Raw genomic sequence first — 27328 nt, 5'->3', positions numbered from 1 at the left:
GTATGTAGATACCAGATTTATCTGTTAGCCAGTTGATGGACGTTTGGGTCGTTTCCATTTTTGTGGCTGTTGTTAATAGAGCTTCTTTGGGGCTTCCCTGGTGGCGCAGTGGTTGAGAGTCCGCCTGCCGATGCAGGAGACACGGGTTCGTGCCCTGGTCTGGGAGGATCCCACATGCCGCGGAGCGGCTGGGCCCGTGAGCCATGGCCGCTGGGCCTGCGTGTCCGGAGGCTGTGCTCCGCAGCGGGGGAGGCCACAACAGTGAGAGGCCCGCATACCGCAAAAAAAAAAAAAAAAAAAAAAAAAAAAATAGAGCTTCTTTGAACATGTGTGAACAAGTGTTTGTTGGAGTACCTGTTTTCAGTTCTTTTGGGTTTACACCTAGGAGTAGGGTTACTGGGTCATCGATAACTCTAAGGAACTGCCACACTATTTTCTAAAGCAGCTGCACCATTTTCCATTCCTGCCAGCAGTGCAGAAGGGTTCCAATTTCTCCACATCCTCACCAACACTTGTTATTATTTTATTATTACCAACGTAGTGGATGCAAGGTGAAGCTTCATTCTTAACTTCCCCAGGTGGTCCCTATGGGCGCTAGAGCTATATTCATGAGAGCTTGCCCTGCACTGGGTTAAGTGACGGTCTACTTCTCACAGGGGCATGGGACTTGGGACTCGATCAAACAGTGCTTTTGTTGGTCTGGTGAAACCCATCAGAGGATTGGAGTTGTTACTTTGAGTGTGTTTAAGAGGTTGGATTTTTTTTCACACATCTTACTGTCTTAGCCCATAACGAAAAACCACAGAGGATGGCTTATAAACAACAGAAATTTATTTCACACCGTTCTGCAGGCTGGATGTCCAAGATCAACATGCCAACATGGTCACATTCTGTGAGGACCCTTTCTTCCTTGTGCATTGCTGATACTTTCTCACTGTGTCCTCAGGTGGCAGAAGGGGTGAGGGAGCTAGCGGGATCTCTTTGATAAGGGCACTAATCCCATTCATGAGACCTCCACCCTCATGACCTAAGCACCTCCCAGAGCCCCCACCTACTAATAGCATCACCTTTGGGGGTTAGGACTTCAACATATGAATTGGTGGGGGAGGGACAGAACACTTAGCACATAGCACGTACTCCCTCCCCTTTAGTAAGGGGAACTGAGAGGATAGGGACAGCTTGTTCTCAGCTTGCCCTGGAAAAGCCAGATCAGCGCAGATGACCCGTGGGAGCTTCCCCACCCCAGTGCCCCCACGGGCAAGTTACTGCAAAGCACCTCTACCTGCGGCTTGGAGCTGGCCTGGAGGGCCTGTCCCGGCATGAACTGGCTTTGAATTCTTCTGTTTTAATAAAATTTAATGTGAAGTTTTGCACTCTTCCGGATAGTACAGCTGGGCCTGATTTAATTTTTAAAATTAGGGGTTATCCCCCCAAATATTTAAGTGTATTTCAGGAACACATCAGGTTAATCCTGTGGCTCTGAGGATAAAGGTGAGAAACCAGGGTTAGCGGGCAGAGGAGTGTCGGGGAGGGGGTTATCGTGGGAGTGCTTCATGAAAGGAATAGTATTCCTCTCTAACAATGAGGATTTTGTTTCCCTCTTCCGGAATTTCCTCAAATTTAATCTCTGGGGTGGAAAACAACATTTAAACGATGCATTGTATCCACAAGCAAAGGGAGCAAGGTCCTACTGTAACTCCCTGGGCCACTTCACAATTGCTCTAGGACAGAAGCCCAGCACCCATGGCCTCCTTAGGTTCTCAGCCTTGGCCACATGTCACAACACTTGGGCAGCTTTAAGCACTATTGTCTAATGGGTTTTGGTGAACCCCAAGCGTCTGTGTTTTTTAAAGCTCCCCAGGTGATTTTGATGTGCAAACAAGACTGATAACTGCTGTGCTCACCCATGGGACACGATGGTGCAAAAAGCAGACACTCATGCCCTCAGAGAGCTTACAGTCTGACTGGGGAGGCCCCCTCATTAATCACATAATTAATTAATTGCAACTGTGATAAGTGCTGTTGCACACTTGCGTTTCTGGAGAGTCAAAGAAGTCTCACTGAAGCTGTATTTGAAAGCTAGCTAGACATTAACGAGGGGGGAGCTAGGAGAATAGCATCCCAGTCAGAGGGACCAGCATGTGCAAAAGTTCTGGGGTAAGAAAGAGCTTGGAGTGTGTGAAGACCTGAAAGACAAGCTGACTGGAGCTGTGAGCAAGGGAATAGGAGGCCTGAGGAGGTTGGAGAGTGGGTGGTGGTCCGCCATCCATTGTCAGCCTATATAAGTCTGTCTGATATGCTCTCAGTGTTTGAGCTGCTGTGATATTGGTCGAATACCCCAGCTTCTGTGTTCTGGAATAGCCAGGTGCATGAAGACCTGATGAAGTGGCCACCTATCTCTCATAATGGTCTGAGCAGGAATGCCCTCTTCTAGTGCCTATAAATTATTCTTCTCTCAACCTCCATGGAGCTAAGAGTGGGGCATCTACAGAAGACGAGAGATGGTTGGAGAGAGAATCGGAGTTTTCACCACATTGGAAAAGCTTCCAGGCCTCCCCATCTGTTGATAGAATGTGTCTCACTTGAAAATTAGATCTTCTTCTGTGTCACCACCATCTCTGTGCAGGAGAACTTGTTTGACAGAATGAGTGGCCCCCACGTGACTGGAGTCTAAGATTTCTCATTGCATTGATTACTCTCCACCCTGTTTCTTAGATGTTCTTAGATTAAATCTACAGATTTAATTCCTCCTCCTCCTCCTCAATTCCTTCTCCTCCCCCTCCTGCTCTTCCCTCTTTAAAAAATCTGTGCCAATTTCTAATTTATTGTGGGTGGCATGGAGGGAATTCTTCACACTTCATTGGGTCCTGCTTCCTATTTCAGAAGCTCCACAGTTTGTCTCCTGTGTCCCCTCCCCTCCCCTGGCTGCCACCCTGCTCCTGGTCCAGTTTTCATTTCAGCTGCTCTGTGGCCGACAGGAACCCTTCCTCTTTGGTTTGAGCCCCTCGATACCCATTTAAAATGTTCATGTCTCTATAGTAATGTTTCCCTCCCAAGACTCTTAAATCTTCATTCTCCCCTTAACTCTAACAGCAGTGTGGTCTGTAAGGCATCATTAGTCACCACTGTGTGCAGAAGGGAAACTGAGACCCAGACAGCCGTGTGGGGCATGGGACAGAGTCTGGCCTTGCCAGATGGCTTGCTGCCTGTGGGTCCCTGGAAAATCACAGAGCCTTCCGGGGCTGCATCCTCACTGGTCGTGTGGGAGAGACCTAAGTAAGATTTCCATCCCCGTAAGTCAGTGCCATGGTAGAGAGGGAGGGCTTTCTGGCTTCCCGTTCTGGTTCCGTCACTTAGTTCTATGGTCTGGGACGAACCAGCAGGCCTCAGTTTCCTCACCTATAACATGGTGATACCAACAGTGACCCCGCGGGACTCTAGTGACTATTCGGGTTCTTCTTGGGAAGGCCCAGCACCAGGCCTGGCCTGTGTTCAGGCCTTCAGGATGTGGTAGCTGTTCCATCTCCTCTCCCTCCTGGAACTCGGCTGTTTGTCCAAGGGAACCCCAGCCATTAGTGGTGGAACTAGAACCCAAGTCTGCTGACTGCCGGCCCAGAGCCCCTGGGTGGAGCTCCCTGTAAGTCCTGGGGTGGCATCCAGAGAGGGTGGGCCTGGGGCCACCGAGGTGAGACTCAGTGCCCGTTAGCCCTGGTGCAGGGGGACTTCCCGCTGGGAACTCTCAGCACAGTGGCAGGGGACCCATGAGGTCACACACCAAGAAACTGTGAGTCATCGGGACCCCTGCACCCCTGCAAAGCTGCCCTGCAGCCCCAGTACCAGCTGGGAAATTGTTTCATGGATTCCCGTTGATTTTCATGTTGAGGGAGGAGCATGGCTGCCCCCACACACTGCTGTGTGATAGTAATGCTGACACTTATCCAGGGCCAGTTGGGAGCCAGGAAACGTGCTCAGTGTAGGACCTGTGCTCTTGCTGATCTCGCAGCAAGGAAGGCACTGCTAACTCCATTTTCTGAAAGAACCAGGCCAAATGGCCAGTGAGGGGCGGGGTCAAATTTGAACCCAGGTCTGCTTGGCCCCAAAGCTCATGTTCCGTGCATGAAATTGTATGACCTTCTGTCGAGTAACATTCACCACGAGGCTTCTCCAGCAATCATTTAATAATAGAACACTTGTTCACATCCCAAAACCCACATCCACTGTCAGTCTATGTCAGCCCTGACCAACTGATTTTCACCACTGGTCAAATTGGATTTGGCCAAGTTGCCACTGTTGAAGAGAAAAATAGATGAGTCCCAAAACTTGCTATAAAATGGGAGGGAGGATAAGGTGGCCCCTGTGTTGTATGCCTCGGGAGAATTAGCTGACATGCACCTTACTTTCCTGGCTCGCCTTTAGTAATTTCTTGGGCACTTTTGGAAAAACCTGCACATCTATAATGCATGGTCTGAATACCGTCACAATGGAAGCATGATGTGAGTCAAGAACCGATTCGGTCCTTATTAAGAGCCTCCTTTCATAGCTAGAATGTGCCGTGTTCCTTCTGTCACAGGAACTTTGCACAGCCTATTCATTGTGCTGGCAACACCTTTTCTTTCTGTCTTCTCCCTCCTGCCCCCACCCTATTTTGTTTCACTAATTTATTCTTAGGGCTCAGATTAAAGATTAATTCTTTAGGAAAGCACCACTGACCCTTTCCTGTGCTAGATCTACCCCTGACATATGCTGTTATGGCAGTAATCATACTTCTTCAGAGCACCGCTATTATAGTTATTTCTAACTTATTAATGTCGGTTTCCCCGCTAGAGGATAAGCTCCATGAAGGCAGGGACCACATTGGTCTCAACTGTTGTATGCCTAGTGCTTTGCACTTGCCTGCGATATACTAGGCACTCAGTCAACAACGAATGGACCAGTGGATGGTTGGATAAGTGGATTGAGCTAGTTAACTTCATTTCCTTTACCTTAACTCCAGCCAATATACTCAGGAAAGAGGGGGATTGTAATTGCCTGTTTATATGTCCCCCTTGGGTCTCTTTGAAGAAGAACCCATATTGAGAACACTAGAATCTAGCCCAGCACCTGATATAGAAAACTTGGCTGTGTGGTCTAAGCTTAATCCTGCCCATGAGTGATTCCAAGGACTATTGCTCCTATCGGGGAGCCTGGAGAGTTATTTTCCCATGTTGAGAATAAGGATGAAACACTCATGGAAACTGAGGGAAGTCCATCCGTGCTTCCCACCTCGTGCCATGGTTTAGCTTCTTGGTAAGATCTGCTATTGACGTTGCCAGTTACTCTGTTGACTTATTTATGCATAAATAATTATTCCCATAACCTTCACTTCTCCAACGTTCAGAGATAAATGATAGACAATCTTTGTAACATCACAGACATCTCTTCCAAAGCATTCCCTTGCTATAGGAATGTTTATGATGTGCTTATCTCTAGAATTTCATGAGCAACAAACTCCCAAATTGCAAATGACTTAGCATTTGAAGCAGCGAGTGAGAGTATATGTGTGTACGCATTTAAAAAAAAAAAAAAAAAGACTTTGAAAAGGGAAGTTTTTCTTCTACAGAGATATCTTCTTCTAAAGTTTAAAATAAGAACTACATAAAAGCTGAGAGTTTAGAGGAATGAGCACTTTCTCTTAAGCATTCAAATGGGGGAAAATGACTTGTAATCTCTCCCTCAAGTATTAAGGCAATAGGCATTTAAAGGCTTTTTTGGGAGCTGGCTGTCATAGACAAAAGATTTCTCAATTTAAAAAACATCATTTTTATAACATTAAATGGTAGGAATGAACACCAGCAGCCCTCCTGACATTTTGGAAATGCTTTATTTTTTGAAACATCCCAGTCCATTTTAATAGATGACACTTTTGTTCTTCCCATTCCGGGCAGTAGCTTCGGCTGGGGTTGCCATAGTTACAATTGGAAGTTCAAGGTAGAGCAGGACAGGGCTCCAGGCACAACTTCTGACCAGGATCCCGTGAACCCAGTGTGTTGGTAACACCACCTCAGACACCCCACCGCCACACTTTCCCAAAGTCTCTGCTGTAACTCTCCTTCTTGGAGAGAGACTCTCTGAACTGTCTGAACTATAGTCCAGAGGGTGAATTCGACATCATTTTTATTTCCAGCCACCCTCTCTGAACCAAGAGCTCAGCCAGACATCTCAGGAAGGTTGCACTGTTTACAAACATTTCCTATAGCAATGCCTCTCGGCTGTGGTTTGTGGAGTGGTGCTGGTCTGCAAGCTGTTTACCAGTCCACGGGATCAGTACAGAAATTGAGAGGAAACGCTTAGAAACTCTCATGCCGATTTGACAGAGTAAGCTATTGAATCATTAAGAAGTAGGCTTGTACTCTGTATGAATATTTTTGTCATTTCATTTTTCTACCAGTTCCTTTTCTTATATTTTATAAAAGTATTCATCCATGATGGCTCAGAAATTAAAACAAAAACAAAGAACTGGTCCTTCATAACAAAGAGCTTGAGAAGCCCTGTGCTGTAGCACTTGTAGGCTGCCTCTGCTCCCTGTGGGACAGGTAGGCTGTTGAATGAACTTGGGGAAATCACAGCACTTACCAAATTATCTTGTAGTGAAACATGTGTACGTCTCTCTCGCGGGCGCGCGCTCTCTCACTCTCTCGCTCTCTCTCTTGCTAGGCTGTTGCTTGAAAGCAGGGACTGCATCTGATTCATCTTTGTAGCCTCGTTCCTTAGAGCCCTGCCTGGCACATCGGAGGGCGTGGGAAACATTTGTCCTGTGCCTGTCTGCTCCCCAATGACATGAGAGTGGCTGAGGCCAGCCTCGCGAGCTCCCGCGGCTTCTGGATAGTGTCCTTGGCAGGCTGGTGATGGAGAGCTGGGAGCAAACGATGAAGAAGTGATCTTTCTTTCTCTTTTTCCCACAGAACTAGGCCTCCTCTTCCCACCTGCCCAGCAACATGAGAGCAGCATGACTGGCCGGCCGCAGGAGAAGCCCCCAGAGCCAGGCCCCCAACTCAACCATCTGCTGCGGAGGCCAAGGTGAGCTCGCTTCCCTTTTCCTGGAAAGTTTCGGCATTTTCATTTGAACTAATTCTCTACGCTTTTGTAATCCCTTGCCATACGCTGGGAAAATGGTGTTTACTGGGACATGGGTAGACTGAAAAAGTACATGTCAGCCTAATGGGGCAAAACGTGCTCATTTCGGCTAATGGAGAGGCCGATGGTGGAGCAGAAAGGACACTGGATTAAGTTTCTGGGGACTGAAGCTCTCATTATTCCTCCACCACCTCCTGCATCTGGGACCTTGGGCAGATGTTTTAGGGATCGGGTATCCAGGGAGTTTGGGGTGAAGGAGTCTCTGGGATGGGATAGAATTGGAAGGATGGTCCACTCATGGTCTGGGACTCTCAGGACGCCCTGGACAGTCTCCTGTCCCACACAGGGTCATAAAGGGCCTTAGAGGATAAGCCAGGCCAATTCCCGACCAATGTTGAGCAATGAATTGTTAGAAAATTCTTCCTAATATTGGGACAAATTCTTCCTCTCTGAAATTTCTATCTTCTCTCCTCTGGTCTGCCACATGGACCCACAAAGACTGGGCTTTCAAAGACTCTCCCACATGACCCTCTCTTTGGATTTGGAGATGGCTGTCGTGACTCTGTTTTTCTTTTTTGTATAAATTCTCCCTGGAGACTGGCACCGCTCACCTTGTCCTCTTGTCCCCTTCATGTTGGAAAGGGCTTCATCCCCTCCAGTGTTGGTCCTCAGTTCTCACTCAGCCTGTACCATCCTCAACAGAGAATCCTTCGTTCGCCACTCATTCTTCAGGACATATTAAGAGCCCCCTTTGGGACAGTCACTGTACTAGACTCTGGAGATACATCAGTGAACAAGAAAGACAGGGTCTTTTTCTTTTTTAAGATAAAATAGGTATGGATCCTTGGAGAGAGTTTGAAATAAGCATTGAACCATTTCTTTGTGCTCCTTTTAAATATTTTATCTTTTCAACTTTTTTCTTAAATGTTTCATGAGTGCTTGAAAAAGTGTGTACTCTCTAATTATTAGATGTATAGTAGTTTTCTATATATGATCATTAAAATAAGCTAGTTCATTGTGCTGTTCAAATCCTCTATAATATGTCCTTGTCTGTTTTTATCTGACTAATCTTCTCAATAACACATTATTGAGAGACATGTTAAAAATCTCCCATTGGATTTGTCCATTTCTCCTTATAGTGCCAAAAATTTTGCTTAGGTATAAAATTTTGTGTATATATATATATATATATATATATATATATATATATATATAATTTTTTTTTTTTTTGTGGTACGCGGGCCTCTCACTGTTGTGACCTCTCCCGTTGCAGAGCACAGCACAGGCTCCAGACGCGCAGGCTCAGCGGCCATGGCTCACGGGCCCAGCCGCTCTGCTGCATGTGGGATCTTCCCGGACCGGGGCACGAACCCGTGTCCCCTGCATCAGTAGGCAGACTCTCAACCACTGCACCACCAGGGAAGCCCAAATTTTGTATATTTTAAGGCAATGGTGTTTGGTTAGAACGGGTGTATCTTACTGATGAATTGGGATTCATTTCAACCATCATTTGTTTTTTTCTGCTCCTTCTTTTTGGTTGAGATGTTTTTCCCTCCTCATTCCATCTTCTGTCTTCTTGTTTGAAAGTTATGTGCTCTGTATCTGTTCTTTCAATGATTAGCCCATCTATTTTAACAGGCATACTTAACAAAGTCTAAAATTAGTGTCTTTACCTGCCTCCCCAAAAATACAAGAACCATAAACTGGTTTAATTCTAACCACTACCTCTCCCAATTTATATACAATTGTTATCCTGTGTTTTCATTCTGTCCTGTTTTTTTCCCTACAATATAGGCATCATTGTTTTATATGATGTGTTTGTATCCACATTCTTATCAATATCTTTTCTCACCATTCTTTTTTTTTTCTCCTCACCATTCTTTCATGAATTGGAGATCATTTTCCTTCTGACTAAAATAAACCCCTTTAGCATTATCCTTTAGTGAGAGTCTGTTGGTGGTAAACTTTCAAGTTGTTTTTGCTTTGGTTTGGTTTGGTTTTTGTTGGCTTGAAACTGTATTTTGCTCTCAATTTTGAAAGGTAGCTTTACTGAATATTTTCTCTTCGGTCACTGAAACCATTATTCCACCACCTCTGGCTCTGAACGTTGCTGTTGAGACATTGGCTGTCGTTCTTCCTTTATAAGTGACCTGGCATTTCCCTCTAGTTACATTAAAGATGTTGCTGCTTTCTTTGGTGTTCTGCCACTTCTCTCTCATGTAACTAGGTGTCAGTTTCTCTGTCTTTATTCTGTTTGGGTTTCATTGGTATTCCTAGAGCTGAAGATGAGTGTCTTTCAACAGTTCTGGAAGATTCTCACCCTTCATTCTTTGAATATTGACTCTTTCCCATTCTTTCTAATAGCTCCTTTTGGAACTCCAGTTAGACATATGGTGGACCTTCTCATTCTGTTCTCTGTATCTCGTAACCTCTATTCCATATTTCTCACCTCTTTGTCCCTCTATGCTGAACTCTGAACTCTGAATAATTTCTTCAAACCTGTCTTCCATTTAATTTATTCTGTGCTTCAAATGCTGTTTAATCCATCCATTGAAATATTTTCCTTTCAGCTTCTTTATTTATCATTTCTAGAAGTTCTGGTCCATTAATTTTTAAATCTGCTTGGTGATTTTCTCTTATTTCTTGCTTATATTTGCAAACTTCTTAATTTCTTTAACATATTGAAGTTGCTATTTAGAAACTGTAGAACTTCATGTCTGGTAATTGAGAATCTGAAACCTTTGCAGGTCTGATTCTGCTGTCTGTTGCTTCTGCTGGCTAGTACTCATACAGCCTTGTTTCCATGTTGTTGTTATTTTCTTTGAGCTGTTCATTTTCCTTAGAACTTTACCTTTGTGAACTATTTGAGGTATGGCTTGAAGTTCATTTTTCCAGAGACGTTTTGCATTAACTTCTGCTAGTTGTCTGGGGGCACTCCCAATCAAAAATCACTTTATATTCATTTTCTACCCAAAGCTTTTCTGGCTACATAAGTAGCGTGAATTCAAACTGCAAATCTGTGTGAAATCCAGCGTATGGGTTCAGATTTCTACCCAGCCCAAGGTCAGGTTTCCTTGTGGTCTCCTTTTGTGTTGGTGGGGGTCTATTTCTCATTCATTGAGGGTGGAACCTTTTGAAGTCCCAATTTTATGAAGGAACTAAGCTTTTTCTCCTGTTTCCTGAACACTATGCAGCTGTCATGGGAAACTTAGAATCTGTAGGGTTTGGCAGGAACCCTCAGGGTGAAAGCCAGGTTTACTGCTAGCTTACATCCCAAAGTTCCTGCTTTTTTGGTTTTGGTTTTGGTCTTCGAAGAATCCTTCCATTTATACCAGTTCAGCAGTGTGTATACAATCTTTGTATTTTAAATTTTAAACAGCATGTTAGTTGTTTCAGTTGGGAAGGTCAAGTAGGGTATCTGATCTGCCATATTGCCAGAAGGTCTGTTTTCTTTCTTTTCTACCATAGCCCCATGGGGCAGGAATTACTATTCTTTGTTCACAGAAGAATGAACCAAGGCTCAGAAAGGACATGTAACTGACTGCAGTCACAGGGCTAGCAGGTGATGGACTGGCAAGGAGTATATCCCTCCCCTATCCCCTTTTCCCACCTTTGCTCTCCTCAGAATAACTTAACCATTTTGGGGGGGATTAGCTTTATGCTCACAAAGGATATAAGTTCCTACCAGAATGCTATAAATAGTTGGGCAGCTTTGTAAAATTTGTTTATGAATCTATTGTGTATCTTCCTCGAGAGAGGAAATGGCTTCTGCATATTTTGTGGTTTGTTTCTCCCGTGGTCCCCAGCAACTTTCCTACTTCATTCCCACTTGGCAAAGACCTCTTGGACCTGCAGCCAGATCCCACGTGCACCTCAAGGTTGAGGACAAGACCCCAACTTCCTCTTGTCCGCGTGCTCTCTCTCCTTCTTCTCCCTTCCCTTGTGCCTCTTTTCCACACCGCCCAACCCCATCCTTCCTGCTGTTAGTTTTCCTGTCTCCTGTTTGTGTGCCTTTCATCAGAGGGGAGGCCACAGAGCACAGTGGTTAGACTTTTTGGGCTTGGGGGCAGGAGAAAGAGCTGAGTTTGAACCTAGCTCTGCCTCTCACTAGCTTCATCTCTCTGAGCTTCCATTTCTTCATCTGCAACATGGGGACCACAGGCAGAGCTGTTCAAGGATGAAATGAGATGATGTATGTATGTATAGCTTGTAACAGGATCTTGGACCATCACAAGCACCCAGTCCCTGGTAGTCAGTATCATCATGACTAAGAACAGACCGCTTCAAGACTCGCGCCCTTGTTCAGTGATGCTCTCATGTTGGCAGAGCTGGTTTATGAAATGTGATGGAAATGGAGGCAGGAGTCTAGGGTCAATGTGGGATTCCCAGCCCCGCTGGGGTGTTTTTTAAAATAATCGGAGGGAAGGCAGAACACACTGGTCTGGCCAGTGTTAGCACAGGCTAGAAACCATGGGTTCTAGAAATGTTCTTCTCTAGAGATGGGGCATCTCAGCATCTCAGCCCTCCCTCCAAGCTGTTCCTTCTGTCTTAGAACCATGAGAGCTCTGGAACCTCATGACACCACTTGCTGGAGAGTTGTCCCTGTGATGCCCACACCCCAGTCAGTGGATGGCACACCGACTCTGCTGGACACATGTCCAGAAGGAGCAGGATGGGTGGTCTCCACTGTCCATTTGACTTCCATTCTTAAAGCTGACATGACTGCTTATAAACACCCACTCCCTGCTCATAAGTAAGTGACTTTATATTACACTCAGATTTGTGTCACTTCCTGATTTGTTATCTATCAGGCAACAAGCTTTTTTAGCACCTGCTATTTGTAGTGACTCTGGGCTTTGTACAGTGGGCAAGTGTTATGAAAAATGCAGAGAGTTGCTATGGCCCTAAAACTACTCTGAAAAATAGTCTATTCATTTAAAAAAGACTTTATGACCCCAAAATGCATAAAGGATAAAATGCCTTCATAAGATTAAGTGCCAGGTATTCAGAATAGGTTTCCAGCGGGGACAGCACTGTGCCTTTGAGTGCTCAGGGAAGATTTCCTGGGGAAGGCTGGGAAGAAGATTGGGGCTGGCCCCGTGGGGCAGGTAGGGTGAGGTGGTTGGAAAAGGAGCCTTGTACGTTGGGGGTGTCGAAGTGGTGTGAACTGAGGTTTAGAGATGGGCATTCTCTTGAGCTAGTGAGACCCAGTTCAGTGCTTCTAGCCCCACAGATGGCCTCTGTGGCGTCTCTTAGAGAGCCACCTCCAGTAGCATATCAAGTGCCCTGACAATTCCTGCCATCAATGTTTGACTGTGCTTCACCAGGTTTCCCAACTGTGTCTGATCATGCATGGTCAAAGAACATGGTGGTCTTGAATGGATTTGCATTTGCCTTTTTATCTCTCTGCAAATGCTACCAACTCACTTTTGTAAAACAGGAATTGACAACTTTCTTTAAAAATTCAGTCTGTGAGAATCAAACAATTATTTCCAAATCATTTGCAAAGACAAGTCAACCACTTGTCTTCCTTTTCCAAGTGTGGCTCAAATACTTTGAAGGGTGGGGTTTTGCAGGAGCCTGAAGATTGATGCTGCTGCACTAGGGAGGGAGCTGACTCCCAAGATGATGTCCACTGACATTCTCGACCTAGCTGAGGGGCCAGGCCCAACCCCACCCCATCCCCACCCTGCCTGCAAACCTCAAAGTCTATTAACGGCCTCTCTCCAGATAATGATTCATGCTTCCTGTCCCTCCTCCTTTCTAGTTACTCAGAGCTGTGAGCCAAGATTGATTATTTACACCATCCAACTGGCCTCGCCCATGGGGAGCTCAACTGGTAGATTAAATATTCTTCATGGGCGACACCCCAGGTTGAGTTCTCCTTGTCAGCCGAGTCCTGCGCAGTGAAACAAGCGGTGGTCCCAGATGCAGATGTGGAAACGCTTTCCCGAACTAGGGAGTCGGGACACATCATGTTCGGGAGTATGTGAGGAGTTTGGGGAGCCGGGGTTACTGTGAACAGAGAAACAAGGAGGTGCCCCAGGCACGGGACTCATATACTGCCATGGCCTCATAAAAGCCAACAGAAATAGGTCCTAAGCTGAGTCTGTAGGTGCTTCTCTGGAGACTGACTAATCTGTTCCTTCTTGCTGTTAGGTGGTCTTGGTTCTAAAAACATTTTCATAATCTTTATTACACTAGTCATATAGATTATTCTATTTTTTAAAAATTAAAACACTCTAACTGAGCTTAAGGCTGCCTGGATAACCTCCCCCACTCACTCAGTTCCTTTTCCAAAATACCGCAGAACCGAGACGGACACCCAGGTGTCCTGATTCCTAGTGTTCTTTCCCCCCAGGGGGCCAGGGTCCTTAGGGATCGGCTGTCAGTGGTAGAAAACCGTACTGCCTCAATATCCTGCCTCAAGGTTGCTGGGTGTCCCTGAGACAGGCAGGGTCTGGGAGGTTCACCCCAGCTAAGCCCTCGCTGGTCAGAGCCAGCGGGACCTCCTTGCAGTCCCGTCAGGTCCAGCCTCCTCATTCTGCAGAAGCTGAGTCTGAGATGCAGGGAGAGGAAGTCATTTGCCCAACAAGGTCACAGGGCCAGTCTCCTTTTCTGTTTGGCCCGGGTTATCTTTATATTGGGTTTGCATTTCCTGAATACGCAGCAACTGGGTAGGGGGTGGAGGGCAGGGGAAGTGGGCTTAGAAGAACCCCGTCTGAGAATGTTTAAATTTCCTGTGAGTGTCCCATGAAGAGGGAGATCATCTATGTGCACGTGATCCAGGGGAGAGGGGGAGGCTTGGTTTAGGTCCAGACGACGCAGACTGGAGGGGAGAAGGAGGAGGACAAATGGGAGCAATTCAGAGAGGCTGTGACGTTTTTATAGGTGAGACAGAAATAAATAGAGGTTTGTTTCTTTGCGTTTCCTTGTGGCCTTCTTGCTTGCGTTTTTGGAGAACACTCAAGTCATGTGGAGGCTCTTGTTTTAGTGGTGGTCCTTTGTGGTTCTGGGGGGTATCTTTGGCCGAGGACCGGAGACCTCTGCTCTTGTCTCCCTCAGGTTGGCTTCTTCCTGACACATGTGGTCCTTTGGAAATCTCTTCCCCGCTCAGAGCATCCATAGCTTAGCTCAAAATGGGAGTACAGCCTCCTGCTGGGCTGCCTCACAGAAAGAGTGGGTATGAGGGTGCCCCCCCCCAGATGTTAAGGGTTGGCTTCATTTTCTCCCTAACTTCTGGGAGGCTGGCACGGATACTGAGTGATTCGGAGCTTCCACCAGGAAGGGTCTCGTTTGCCCGTCAGATCAGGTGGCAGATGTGGGCACCAAGGCCACCCCAGGCCTGCTTTGGGATAGCCTTGCCAGACCGTGTGTCCCACGTTCCTTAAAGGGGGCCGTTGTTTAAGCACGCCAGGAGGCTGTAACTGAAAGTAAGGAAACGGCAGATATAGACAGAGTTACTGCCAATTTCCTGGAGTCTGAGAGCTGGGGGCCCCCTTGAAACAGGAAGGGAAGTAGATTATTTCCTTATCTGGTATCACGGAGGGAATGAAATGTCTCTTTCCGGGTAACTGGGGCAGCACCTTTCAACTTCTTGCTTTAATGATAACCACAGATATTCCTAAACTTTAGGTGGCCACTCAAGAATTACATCTCTTTCCCTCTCCTGGGGTCTTGAGCAGCTTGAGAGCCAGACCCCAGAGAGCAGAACACCCCTTCGTTACCGGTAACCACACTAGAGAGCTCGGCCTGACTCATGGCCACACTGAGTCCCTCTTAGGCACCTCCAAGTCTCACTGACCCATGGAGATCCACAGGACTCTCTCGCAGGGACCCATCTGCCCCAGAAAGCAAGTCTGCCCCATGAGCAAGTCACATGGGCATCTGTATCCTCCTGCTTTTTTCTCTGCCTGGTGAACAGTATGCTAAACGCACATTAGCCTTTCCACGGTGACGCTGGATCTTTAGGGATAAAGGGCTATGTCCTCTGATGCAGTGGTGCTTTCAGGAGGGTGTCAGGGTAAGTGAGGTTGCCCGTCCCTACACCCGAGGGCCCACAGGACTGTGGGTTTTCTCTCCTCCTTCCTGTGTCCACTTCCAGCCATTTCTGCCCCTGGGCGCCGTGCTGCTCACTGAAACAAAGGGAGGGCTGAAGGTTGCCCAGGAAACAAATAACCAAATGTATTCAATCATGACTGAGTCATTGAGCCTTGATGTCAACTGTACTCAAGTCAAAACAAACCAACAGAAACCCCACCCAGGCGGTGAGACTTTGTGAGTTCTCCCTGGGCACCACACATGTCCTGAACATTCTCCTGTTTAATCTTCACCAAAAACCTGGAATAATTAGGTGTTGTTATTCCTCTTTGACAGATGTCAATACTGAGGCTCCAAAGATTAGATCAGCCTGCCCGGTTCTCACTTTGCCAGTGGAACATGATGATTTTAACTCTGGTCTTCTGACTCCAGAGCCCAGTACTTCGGGTGTTTCTGTGAGGAAAACTCCTGCCACATAATCCATGTGTTTCTCTCCACTGAGAAAAGTTCCTGATGAGTTAAAAAAAAAAAAAAAAAAAATTTCCAGAGAACTGAAGCTAGCCCTTTAAACCTGGAAAGAGAGAGGGGTTTTGGTGTAAAGTGCATCAGATTCTTTCTCATACTTCCAAGTTCACGGCTATATGCTAGCGGGTTGAAGGCTGCCTGTAGCTGATGGCCAGGATGTGTCTATACCAGGGTACAAGCCAGCTCTCCTTGACCCTTCAGAATGTGGAGAGCGCTGCAGGGGTCCAACTTGGGGGAAGTAGCTTCATGCTACTCAGATCTGCGACGGGTGAATGAAGGACACCGCACGGTATCAGAGAAACCTCACCCTGGCATCAGAGGGCCGGAGGTTTAACCCTTTGTCACAATTGTGTGGCCTTGAGTGCATCGTCCCCTGCATGTGAATTTCCTCATCTTTCAAACGGAGAAAACAATTCTGACCTCACTGGCTTGTTGTAGGGACAGAGTAAGATAGTGGGTGTCGGTGCTTTGTCCAGTGCTTTTCAGAATGTTAACTGTTGGCCATGAGGACAAGCACCCCCTCCCATGAACTCCTCAATGTCCCTACCAGAGACTCCACGTGGGCCAGAGGATTCGTGGCTGTGGCCCCGGGGGACGGGTCTGCTCTGAGCTCCACTGACGTCAGGCAAACACACCCACGGCCGCCAGGGCGGGTCACTCTCCATGTCAGCACTGACCTCCTCGTGCCAGGGCTGTTGGAGAGAAGCAGCCATGAGCTTCTCACTCTTCTGCTCAGGAAAAGGAAAGAGAAAAAAAAAAGAAAGGGGGAAAAAAAAGAAAAATTGATTTTCTTTAACCTGTGGCTTTTTTTTCCCTTCTCCCCTCCTTGTTATGAGTGAGATTGCCACTTAACTTTTTTTTCATTAAAAAAAAATGATGTTCTGGGTGAGGGAACATAATATTTAGACATGTTGAACTGACAGCTGACGGGCGTGTTGTCAATACATCATCACCACAAATCACGGGACAAGGGTTGGTGGGGAGGAGATTTGTGTGTACGTGTGTGCGCGCGCACACTTGAATGATTTTAAGTGTTTGGGGAAGGTCCCATGACCCCTATGGAAAGCAGCTCCTGTGGAAAGTTAGCCAGGGAAATGGTCAGCCCTTAGGGTAGGAATGGGAGGTGGGCTTCCATTGTGAATTGAGGGGGTGTCTTCTCCATGTGAGCCTGTGGAAGCAAAAGGTCTCCCCTTCCTCTCTCTTTCTCTCCCTCTTTTGTGTCCTTAGCACCCAGTGGGTGCCCTGTATTATGCTGACCCTGGTAGACAGAGCTGATGAGGCACTCCTTGGAAGAGGTCCCAGTTTGACGGTGGATGCAGATAAAGCAGCTGGGACCAGGGCTCTAAGTGGTGTAATAAAGACACGCAGCCTGAGTCCTGCCATTCTCACTTGCCCTCCAGGCAGTCTTCCTCCCATCCCTGCCTTCACTTACTGCCTGTGTCAAGGGACTCACCAACCTCTCTTGAGCCTTGGAGCCCTCGGTCCAGCTGCCTCTGTGACTGCTCCTGTTGTAGGTCTCAAAGTGAAACAGCTTTCATGGTGCTCCGTCTTCACAGATGCGAATCTAGGTATCATCTTGACACTCCTCCCTCCCACACACCCCTGCCCATCTCATCACTAAGTCCTATCACCTTCACCCCCACATGCCCCTCCATCACCACCCACATCCAAGCTGCCTGGCCTGGACCATCGATAAGTTGAGTCCCGCTCCCCATATCCTCACTCACCCTCCTCCAGTCCGTTCTGACCAAGGGTCCACAAACTATGGTCCATGGGCCAAATCCAGCCCCTGCCTGATTTTATACAGCCCGTGAGCTAAAAATGGTTTGTGCATGTAAACATTTGATGATACGGGGCACTGACTTTGAACCCAATTAAGCAAAATGTTATCCCTCTAAAAAATAAGTCCATTCTTCTCATTAATAGATCTATTTACATTAAATTGTACTCGATTACTATTATATTTTGAGTTTCCTCAGAAAGTTTGTAGAAATTTGTTTTTTCTCTTACTATATAAGCATCTACATCATAGCCTCGATTTTGCTTCCTGGCTGTGAACCCTGCAATATATACTTTCTGGCCCTTTACAGAAAACGTTTGCTGACCTCTGGTATATCCTTTGGCCTTTTCAAAATGGAAATCTGATCAGTCACACATGCTTGTACATGCACACACACACACACATACATACGTACATCATACATCATATACACACATCCAAACACTTGAATCGTTCCCCACTGCTCTTGGTATAAAGATAAAACTCCTTACCTTCAAGAACCTGGTGTGGTCTGGCCCCTGCCCCCTCTCCATTTTCATTGCCATGCTCCTATCCTGGCCACTCTGGCCTTCTCTTAGTTCCTATGTCCACCGTGTTCCCACCTGCCACAGGGCCTTTGCCTGTGCTATCCTTGACTTTACCTGGGAGGCAGCTTTCCACACTCTATTTTCCCTATTTAAGTGCTTCTCATCCTGCAGATTGCAGTATCACCATGACTTCTGCAGAGGATCCTTCCCTGACCTTTCTGCTGAGGTCACAGCCCTCTATTATAACCACTCATCGCAATCATAGATTTGTCATTGTCTGACACTCCCCCCACCCCAGACGTCAATCCCCTGACACCATGAGAGCTGACACCATGTCATACAACCCCCTCATGGTGTCCCATGGTACATAGTGAGCACTCAGTAAATACCTCGTTACATTGAATGGCTGAGAATCAAGGAAGCCTTCATAAAAGATAAGTTTGAACAGGAACCAGTAGGTTGAGAAGATGGAGAATAGTTAGGTAAATCATTGGAAAGGGAGGTGAGGCCAAATCATGAGGGGCCCCCTGTGCCAGCCTGAGCTCTTTGGATTATTCTCCTGTGGGCAGAGGGCACATGGGTGGTTTGAAGCAGAAGGGTGGCGTGGACAGAGCTGCTGAGCGGACAGTAGACTGGAGGGGGCAGGACCAGCTATAAAGGACTGGCTGTTCCATGGATCGGGCAGTGGGGATGAGAGGAGATGGTCAGGGAATGCTATAGAGGAGGGGGCAACAGGAACTGACAGCCTACTGGAAGTGGGGGAGGTGAGCTCTTGGGGGTCCCATGTTTCTCCAGTATTTAAGATGAGCGAAGAGAGAGGAGTTAGAGCACAGGTGGAGGGATGGACGTTTGTTTGAGGGTCAGGAAGTGGAGGTGGTAAATACCTATAGTCCCCTGGTGTTCTCTATGAAGGAGATTAGAGTTACCTGCTGAGACAGAGTCTTTTGGGGTTCAAGTCATAGGCTTTGGCCTCTTCCCCTGTTGACAAGCAGTGGATGCCACATGCCCCCTAAACTGTTGGGGCGGTTCAGCTCATCCAGGAGCAGCTGGGGGTTCAGGCTGGCGGTTTCTATCCCAAACAGCTCCTCCGGGGGTTAAAGCCACTTAAAGGAGATCTTAGAGACCTGCCTTGCCTCATTCTTTTCCTAAAATGTGATGTCTAGATGTCAGCTTTGTCAGAAATCCTACCTCAAAGGCCTTTGGAAAAAAGAGTTCCACTCATGTCCGAAAATGTTCACCGAGGCCCTACACCACCCGGCTCTGCTCTGAGCACCATGAGGAATCCAGCTCTTGGCCCGCAGAGGGTCTGTGCCTGACCTGAAGACACATAACTAACACATGAAATGCACAGAGATGGAATTCCCTGGCGGTCCAGTGGTTAGGACTCAGTGCTTTCATTTCTTTGGGCCCGGGTTCAATCCCTGTTCAGGGAAGTAAGATCCCGCAAGCGATGTGGCGCAGCTGAAAAAAAAAAAAAGCAGAAATGCACAAGAGAACAGTGCGGGAAGGTGTCATTCAGCGACATAATGCGTTTTGTTTTCGGTTTTTTTTAACATCTTTATTGGAGTATAATTGCTTTACAATGGTGTGTTAGTTTCTGCTGTATAACAAAGTGAATCAGCTATGCATATACATATATCCCTATATCTCTTCCTTCTTGCATCTCCCTCCCTCCGACCCTCCCTATCCCACCCCTCTAGGTGGTCACAAAGCACCGAGCTGATCTCCCTGTGCTATGCGGCTGCTTCCCACTAGCTATTGATTTTACATTTGGTAGTGTATATATGTCCATGCCACTCTCTCACTTTGTCACAGCTTACCCTTCCCCGTCCCCATGTCCTCAAGTCCATTCTCTAGTAGGTCTGTGTCTTTATTCCCGTCTTACCCATAGGTTCTTCATGACCTTTTTTTTTTTCTTAGATTCCATATATATGTGTTAGCATATGGTATTTGTTTTTCTCTTTCTGACTTACTTCACTCTGTATGACAGACTCTAGGTCCATCCACCTCACTACAAATAACTCAATTTTGTTTCTTTTTATGGCTGAGTAATATTCCATTGTATATATGTGCCACATCTTCTTTTTTTATTCACACACACACACACACACACACACACACACACACACACTGTATTTTATTTTTACAAGAGATAAACTGACACCAAGCATTGTAAATGGATGACCACAACAAAAGCAACAATGATTGCAATTACCAAACATGAAACACACTCATACTATGTCATAATATTGACATTCAGTCCAGTAATCCTCCACTGTAACAGCTCCTTTACTTTGCAGTGAAAATTGATTTGTATATTTTTTGCCTCTGAGTCCTTGTGGGTTTTTTTTTTTTTTATTCAAACAAAGTCACAAAAATTATAATCATCCTCATCAGTTCACTCAGTCCCATGTAATTAATTTTTTTGTTCATCTTGATCTTTTGTTAGCACTTTTATGAATTCATCAGTTTTCCATTAGAGTTCTGAAAATGCTTATTCATTCAGTTCAGCAGTATAGTCAGTTACCAGAAACCTGTACTTGTCAGAGTCTTTTCCATGAATTCCTTGAAGATGAAACCCTTTTATAGGAACATTTTTGCAAAAGCATCAGAGTACACCCAGAACTGTCTGTAAATGACAAAAGACTTAAAAATGACCACAGTTAAAGATTTGATGAAAGTTCATAATAATGCAATTGACAAAGAAATTTAGTTATTTCTGAGTTATACATTTTAAAGTAATAACTAGAATTATGACTTATAACATTATACCAGAACATATAAGATTTTTAGAAATTTCATGTAATGTCTGAAACATTTATATTAACATATTTCCATACAAATAACCCAAAGAAAGTTCAGTATTAGTTGTTTTGTTTGTTTGTTTGTTTGTACTGCAGGTTCTTATCAGTCATCAATTTTATACACATCAGTGTATACATGTCAATCCCAATCGCCCAATTCAGCACACCACCATCCCCGCCCCACTGTGGTTTCCCCCCCTTGGTGTCCATACGTTTGTTCTCTACATCTGTGTCTCAACTTCTGCCCTGCAAACCGTTTCATCTGTACCATTATTCCAGGTTCCACATACATGCGTTAATATACGATATTTGTTTTTCTCTTTCTGACTTACTTCATTCACTCTGTATGACAGTCTCTAGATCCATCCATGTCTCATCAAATGGCTCAATTTTGTTCCTTTTTAGGGCTGAGTAATATTCCATTGTATATATGTACCACATCTTCTTTATCCATTCATCTGTCGAAGGACACTTAGGTTGCTTCCATGTCCTGGCTATCGTAAATAGTGGTGCAGTGAACACTGTGGTACATGTGTCTTTTTAAATTATGGTTTTCTCTGGGTATATGCCCAGTAGTGGGATTGCTGGGTCATATGGTAGTTCTATTTTTAGTTTCTTAAGGAACCTCCATACTGTTCTCCATAGTGGCTGTATCAATTTACATTCCCACCAACAGTGCAAGAGTGTTCCCTTTTCTCCACACCCTCTCCAGCATTTATTGTTTTTAGATTTTTTGACATCATGCTTTTTTGTAGTGTATTAAAGCTCCCAAGGCACATTCACATGCAGACACAGGGGTCTTTAACCAACTCCTACCTCACCACCTTCTCCCAGACACCCACACACATAGCACCCACTCCCTCAAATGAGGTTGGGGGCTGAGCGAGCATCACCTACGTTTCCAAACCTGCTTGTGCCCGTTGTCCTTGTTACTGTAGGTACATCAGTTAATTAGATGTGACCTGTGAATGCACAACAGAAAGAGAAGTTTGACAAACTTGTTGGCTGCATTCCATAAACACTGAGTGGGTCTGCTTTCAGTCAAACACTGCTCGTGGCACCGTGGAGAAAGGAGAGAGAGATGTAAAAGCAGAGGTATGAAGACAGTCCTGCTCCTAAAGAACTTAAAATCTAGCATTGCTTGAAAAATAGAACACCCAAGGTTCTGCTCTGGTTCTGGTCTGAGGACTGGCCTGGAGGAGTGACGTTTCACACAAACAGAAGGACACGTGTCTGGGCCTGCAGATCCTTCATCCAGGGCTTGGTCCTCACTTTCCCCGAGGCCCCCAGGCTCCAGGGGCCCCATGCCTGCCCGCTCACTTCAGCTGCCGGGGCCCTTGGTGGATGCATCACTTCAGCCCTCTGGTCTTTTTGTTTGTTTGTTTGTTTTGTTTTTTGTGGTACGCAGGCCTCTCCCTGTTGTGGCCTCTCCCGTTGCGGAGCACAGGCTCCGGACGCGCAGGCTCAGCGGCCATGGCTCACGGGCCCAGCCGCTCCACGGCATGTGGGATCTTCCCGGACCGGGGCACGAGCCCGTGTCCCCTGCATCGGCAGGCGGACTCTCAACCACTGCGCCACCAGGGAAGCCCAGCCCTCTGGTCTTATAGCAGCCAAGGGAGGCTATTTTGGCAAGAAATTGAGGCAGTGAGATGATGAGGGCCAATGACCAATGGGATATCTGTCTTGAGTGAGTCCAGACAGGCTTGGGGGCTTCCCAGGAGGGAAGGATCACCAGAGGAGAGAGCAAACCCAGAAAAGGGCAAGACACCCTCTTGATTCCCTGAGGCTTCTCAGTAGCTGTTGGGTAGACGGAAGCCAAGCTCTGTGGTCCTCCCACCATCGCACACAGAACCTCAACAGCGGGAATCTCAGGTGAATGTTCACTTCCAACTTTTTTCTGTAATAATACTTGAATTCCCAGAAGCATCCGTAAATGAAAGCAGGCATTTTTCCTCAATCTTGGCGCTTGCTATCATTTGGAACAAGACCCTCCTGACAGAACTGGTCTCGGCAGCTCCCATCAGCTTGTCTCCTGCAGGATGTCTTCCCAGTTCGATCCCTGGGTCTGTTCACCCTTTGCTTCCCCTCCCAGCAACTTCCCACGGGCCCCGGGAGCTCGCTCCGGGTGCCTCTCTCATCTGATTGAGAAGGCCGGCCTCCTTCACTTGGCACAAGGACAAAGGAGACATCGCCAGGGGCAGCGAAGTCACTGAGTCAAACCTCAGTCCAGGGGCTCCAGGGCGACGGGGGATGTGAGGGGAGCTGCGAGGTCCTCTGTCTGGCTCCCTCAAGCAAACGCTTGCTTAGCGTACTGCCAGATGTGAGGCATAGGCTGGGTCCCAGAGAGGAGCAAGAGGGGCCTCCAGCTGCCCTTGGAGAGTTCACCCCCGCTGGGAAGGTGGAGCCAGAGTGAGGGTGAACCGCCAGAACCTGGTCCACAGGGGCCTGGAGGAGGGAGGGACTCAGGAAGTGCCGGTGGGAAGGCCTCCAGCGCCAGACATCAGAGGTTCTCCTTTCTGGCTTGTTTCTTGACTCCCAGAATTCCCCCCAAAGTCTTAGAACCCTGAGCCAGAAGGGCCATGGCATCGCCCCAGGACGGGGCCCTATGTTGACAGGATGCCCAAGTGTGGCACTGACGTCATAACCCGGGGTACCTCCCATCTGAACTGCAGACAGAAGGGCCGAGAGAGACTGACAGACAGCCGAGCACGAGAACCTTCGTGCAGTTATTTCACACACAAGGGAGCATCACAGACTTTGTTACCCAGTGAACTGTGGGCTGCTTTCCAGAAAGAAGGGGCATTTGTTTTTTGTACAGTCTAATGTCTTCAAGGTGCCAGGCCAAAGCCAAGCCAGCTGCTCCATTTGGGAATTGATCCTCTAACCTCACAGCCTAGCTGGAATCCTGGGCAGCACTGGGGATGTGGTCCCAGAGCACAGTGCTGGCCACCCGGCTCCCGTCCTCTGCAGAGGAAGCCAGTCTGTGCTGCTGACCTGCTGGAGGCCCTGCCGGCAGCTCGGGCCAGGGTGCTGGGTGTGGGGCTTGAGTGATAGGAGCAGAGCCCTCAGGTGCTTGACTTGTGTTTTCTTAGGTTTATAATTTGCCCTGATGCTGGGACTGGAGCCTCACGCCAGGTCTACCCGCCAGCCACCCCCTTCCCTTCCGTCTTCACCCCACACTCCCTGGGGCTGTGTCAGAGGGAAGCCTCCCAATCTCAGCCCTGCCCTGCCCTGCCCTGCCCAGGACAGCTGTAGGGAGGGCGATCCTTTCCTTGGTTGTAGTTCCAAGTGCTGATTCACAAGGCCTGAGCCTCAAGTCCTTGGGCGCAGGAGTGGAGGTTCCTTCCTGCAACCCTGACCCAAACCACTCCAGCTGGCCACCCCGCTGAGACCCTCCCTGAGGCCCCAGCAGCAAGGATTTGCCCACGGTGCCTCCTGAGTCCTGGCTGGTGTGACCTCATCCCCCTGCCAGGCCTTCTTCCGCCTCCTCCTTGTGAAATTTCATGGATCTTTAGGAAGCCTGGCACCTGCCCCCCAAGACTGTAGGCCTCAAGACATAGGTTTGCGGGTCTTCATCTCCCCTAGCAGAGTCCTGGCACAGTAGGTCCTCCTTGTGAGTTTGCAGGAAAGAATATAGAGGATAAGGTCGGGTACAGATGCCAGTCTCTGGGCTTTGAGGCCAGATGTCATGACCTAGTCAGATCTCCTGGCACAAAGTAGGTCTTCAGAATACGGTCACATTGCTACTGAAATTCTCCTGGCAGCAACTCCGTAGGAGAAACTTGTGATTATGAAGTAGTCAACGTTCGGGTCACCCAGGGACTCACGTGTGACTTCTTCAGGTATCTCCGTTGTCCTCCCTTCTTTCTGCGGACCTCTTGTCAACCTCTGGCTACTCCCATATTCTTAATCTCCCCACCCAGGCCTAGCCATTTGTCAAGGCGGGTGGTTTGAAAAACTGTATCCAGGAATATATCAATAGGGCCCACTCAGGCCACTCCTCCAGGAAGCCACCCTAGACTCCTGAGTCCCCTACTTTTCTCCCTGTGCCCTCAGCATCATTCACACTGCTCCATGCCAGCTAGGGCGGGAGGGAAGCGGTGTGTGGCAGTCACGGGGGGGAAGATGATGTTAATTAACTCCCTGGTAGAGAACTACTGCTGGCCCAGAGGAGAGAGCACCGACAGGATCCGCACACCAGAAGGTGAGATAGCTCCCATCTCCATGTCCTGGTGGAGAGCTGTCCCCAGGAAGCAAACTCCAAACTCTCCATTTGTGAGTCAGGCTTTTTCCTGGTTCCTGGGGCTCGGAGGAAGCAACTGATGCTACAGGGTGCTCCTGAAAGATGGAGAAATAAATGTCTCTTGGTGTCCAAAGGAAGACTTGGGAATCCGCCCAGGGCTGAGCGTCAGCTTGAGACCCAGGGCAGGGAGCAGTGGGGCGGGAAGGAACAAGGATGCGCCAGTCACTCTACATGGAGGAAGATTTCAGCGCTAATCGCCGGCATTGGCAGAACTGGTCCACGGTAACTGGGTTACTGGATTATAAAACACCCACTGGCTTTATTTAGAAGGCTAATCAGAAAACATTTAGAACAACAACATTGCTATAAAGGAGACCATGAACCATGAACCCATGTCTTGGAGAACTGCCCTTGGCTTCAGCCTTTTTTGGGGAGCAGAATCCCAGGAGAGTCCAAGTTAAGCTTCTTTGACAGACCTGAGAGGAAGTCTTGATGAAAACCGAAGCCAAGTCACTTGGGGAATTGTGTATATAGTCTCTGAAGGACGGCCCAGTGTCAGAAAAAGGAAAATCTTTTTGGTTTTTCTTCCCCAAACAAGCAGTGGTGGTCTGGCGGGAGCAGGGTGTTAACCCTTCTGAATTATAAGCAAACAAGTCTTGCCGAGCCGTTGGCCAAAGTCAACTTCCTCTCTTCCCCCCACCCGTCTCTCTCTCTCTCTCTCTGGTTCAAAGGATGGTCCTTTTGGGCAGATATCTTCCTTGCAGACTGTGCCCCGTCTCCTGGTGCCCCTGGGGGTGCGGGGGGAGGGGATAGGAACTTTGATGCACTAGAACAGGGGTCAACATACTATGGCTGGGACCAAATCCAACCCCCGAGTGTCCTTGTACATAGCCTGTGAGCCCATAAGGGTTTTTTACATCTTTAAATGGTTGAAGAAAAATCAAACAAAGAACACTATTTCTTGACATGTGAAAATTATATAAAATTCACATTTCAGTGTTCATAAATAAAGTTGTATTAGGACACGACCACACCCATTCATTTATATATTGTTTATGGCTGCTTTCACTCTGCAACTGCAGAGTTATGACAAACATCGTATGGTCCGCAAAGCTGAAAATATTTACTAGCTGGCCCTGTGCAGAAAAGCCCCTGGCTAAAACATCTTTGTAGAGGCTTATTATTATGTACAGCATTCCATGAACGTGGCACTGTAGGGTCCTGTGAAAATAGTAAATTCTGGCCCTTGGTCCATATCAGAAGCATGGAAATCTAGGGGTGAAGTGCTTTGGGTCTCATTTGTCTGGCTTGGCATTTCAGCTCAATGAGCGTTTATTGAGCATCTGCTGTGTCTCAATCACTGGGGACCCAAGATGGGTAGGATGGTGTCCCTGCCTTGGAATGACTGGATAGACAGTGGGGAGATGGGCTCCGAAGCAGGTCGTTTGACTATAATGCTTCAGGGGGATCAAAGAGAGCATCTCAGATTCTGAGCAGACAATTTGTTTGTCGAACTGAATCCAGAATCCTGGGGTCTAGCTCTAATGAGGAAGGACTTGACCGAAGAAATGTGAAAGCAGTAGCTCTGTTAATTTGTTCATGAATGAAAAAGCTCCTGGTGCCAATTACCCAATGGGAAGTGTTGTACATAATGAGCAAAGCAGTTACCTTATTAGAAAAATAACAAAGACTTGAATCTTCAGTTGGTATTATAACAGTCCTGTGGGATTGACTAATCCACTAAGAAGAACAGTTTCCAGGTTTTAAATGATATGTTTAAAACAGCCTTTTGACAAGATGTTGAACTGTGTGCTACTGCCTGTGTAAAGGGGGTAGGGGTGGGGGTGTGTACAAGCATTCTTGTATGAGCATAAAATATCTTTAGAATATACAGGAACCTGAGCAACTGTCCCAGGAGGGGGGCTGGGTATCTGGGGACAAGGCTGAGGGGAAGACTTTGGGCAGATACCCGTTTTAAAATTTTTGCTCTAACTTTTCACTTTATTTTCAAGTATTTATTTAGGATGATTTTCAGTCTTTTGTATGCTCTTTTAAACCTTTTGAATTTTGAACCATGTGAATATAGTACCTATTCAAAAAATACATAAATTTAATGTAAAATAAGTAGCACGTGGTCTTGCTATTACCTTCATACATCTTCCTAGGGAGGTCGTTTTCCCTCTCTTTCATTCAGTATATGATTCTCTTTTTTAAAAATAGATCTTTATTGGAGTATAATTGCTTCACAATACTGTGTTAGTTTCTGTTGTACAACAAAGTGAATCAGCCACATGTA

At 47.0% G+C, this 27328-nt stretch overlaps 1 protein-coding gene across 4 annotated transcripts in view; it reads left to right on the top strand.

Moving 5' to 3' along the window:
• TRERF1 (transcriptional regulating factor 1) overlaps positions 1 to 27328 on the top strand; it is a 206585-nt gene that overhangs the window by 132193 nt on the left and 47064 nt on the right. For all 4 annotated transcript variants that reach the window (XM_067006223.1, XM_059075641.2, XM_059075635.2 and 1 more), the window contains one exon: positions 6942 to 7056. The gene's annotated coding sequence lies outside the window, so the exon portion shown is untranslated. The remainder of the gene's footprint in view (positions 1 to 6941; positions 7057 to 27328) is intronic.

This window comes from Kogia breviceps, chromosome 10, assembly GCF_026419965.1.
Source record: "Kogia breviceps isolate mKogBre1 chromosome 10, mKogBre1 haplotype 1, whole genome shotgun sequence".
In the NCBI taxonomy this organism is placed as follows: domain Eukaryota; kingdom Metazoa; phylum Chordata; class Mammalia; order Artiodactyla; family Physeteridae; genus Kogia; species Kogia breviceps.
This window is presented reverse-complemented; position numbering and strand designations above follow the sequence as displayed.